A 2022-nucleotide genomic window follows, 5' to 3' on the forward strand; every position below is an offset into this window, starting at 1 on the left:
GGGAGCATAATCATTACTGTAAACGCAGCTTCGTGTGCAGAGATGGCCTCCTCCCTTATCCTTGTGCAGTTTCAGGGCCTTGGAGGCTGTAGGACAGCCAGGAGCTCCAGAGGCTGCTGATGCTAGCAGCCAGGGGCCAGAGCCCAGCGCCCGCTGAGTTACTTCTGGAAAAATCTGGTCTTGGATGCATTTTCCATGTGGTGAGCAGAGCCTCTCTGTTCCAGCAGAGGAGCCAGACTTTTCCCCTAGTGGCCTTAAATATTTAACAAAGTGGAAAATATTTTGCTTCCTTGGACTATGCAAACTGCAGAAAATGGAAGACTATCTTGTGTTTGGGCTGTACATTCATTTTTCCACATCTGGTAATCTCTTAAATCCATGTGGACTGAAAGGGTTTCAGATTCGCAACTGAACCTTGCAAACCTAGAAATGTGTATGCGTTAACATTGTAAGTCGAGTCTCTTCATGTTTTTGTAATACTTTAAGTAACATCCCTTTCTTCGTCTTTTGGAAATTGCACCCATTTCTTTGCAGTAAAAGAAGAAAGCATTTAGGTCAATGATTAATTATCCTAACTGAGAGATAGAAGGGCTGAAGAGTTAGGAGGCTAAGACAAGGGGTGGCTGCCATGATTAAATTAATGTTTATCCCTACTGAGAAATAGAAGAACCAAAGACTTGGGGAGCTAAAGCAAGGGGTAGCTGCCACTTGAAGTTCTTGGGTGCAGCCAGAGCACACTCTGAATATCTGATCATAGCTCACACCAAAGCCAAACCTCACCAGCCACACCCTCTGAGCACTGTCCTTTCAACTGTTAGTCATACCCTCTGAGCACTGATGTTTCAAATGTTGTTTCAAAAAATTAGAAAACATGTTTAAAAATTATTGTTAGGTTACATAAATCCTGATGAATGACCTGTTAAAAATTCAGGATTGAAATGGGATTTGCAACACTCTAAATATCTTTCCAACCAATATAAGTCAGAAGACCTGCTACAACTGTCCTTAAATAATTTATTTTAGCGTTTAGATTTTGTTTTCTTTAGTTTTCCTCTTAGATGCTAAAAGTATAACTTATTTTCCCGGGAGCTTTTTACATGCTGGGTGAGCCCATCTGACATGGAAGAATGCAGTGATATATTCGGATGCCAGAAAGGAATAAGACAGGCTATATTAATTCAAACTTTGATTTACTTTTATTAGGACTAGTCTTCTTTGAGAAGGGCACTAATTTTTCAAAAAGTCTGATTTGAGAAATGGTTCTCCTCAAGTGCTTTGCCAGATGACGGCTCTCTGCAGCAGAGCTGGGACAAATGAAGAGAGGTAAGAAGAGAAACACTACAAAATACAGTTTTTCAGGGGACAAACATCAGATATAGAGTTTGTTTTCTCAAAACACCGTCTGGTAAGAGCGTTTATACTCAGGTCTGCATAACCAGCAGAATCAAAAATCATCATCTTTTCATGACAGCTAGGCAGATAACTCTGGGGACAATATAGCCCTAAAGCTGAGTGCCTTGACCTGAACTGGCCAACTCAACTCATTTCCCACACTTACTCATTAGGCTATTAGTGCCTTTGGCCTCTGCAAGAAGCTGGGATTTCATTCAGACTGCTGGCCAGTCCTTGTAATTCTGTTAACAGATGGGAAATGGGCCTTCAATAATTTGCTGCTGAGTAAGATTCAGAGAATTTTGCATTTTTGTTGTTTAAATTACCTTAATTTTGAAAGTTAAAGTGTAATACACATATCACATCAAATTCTTAATCATAACCATTTAAAAATACACCCTTAGGCCAATCATGATGGCTCAATCTTGTAATCCTAGCACTGGAGAGGTTGAGGCACAGAGATCACTTAGAATTCAAGACCCTCATGGGCCATAGAGAGGCATTGTCTCAAACCATTCATTTAGCCATACATTAATCAATCAATCAATCAATCAATCAAAGTCCAGTATAAAGTGGAATTAATGACTCAAAATGTGTGATTGTTATCTAGAGCCAGGAGTTTTTTGTTTT

Source organism: Mastomys coucha, unplaced genomic scaffold, assembly GCF_008632895.1.
Source record: "Mastomys coucha isolate ucsf_1 unplaced genomic scaffold, UCSF_Mcou_1 pScaffold5, whole genome shotgun sequence".
Taxonomy (NCBI): Eukaryota; Metazoa; Chordata; class Mammalia; order Rodentia; family Muridae; genus Mastomys; species Mastomys coucha.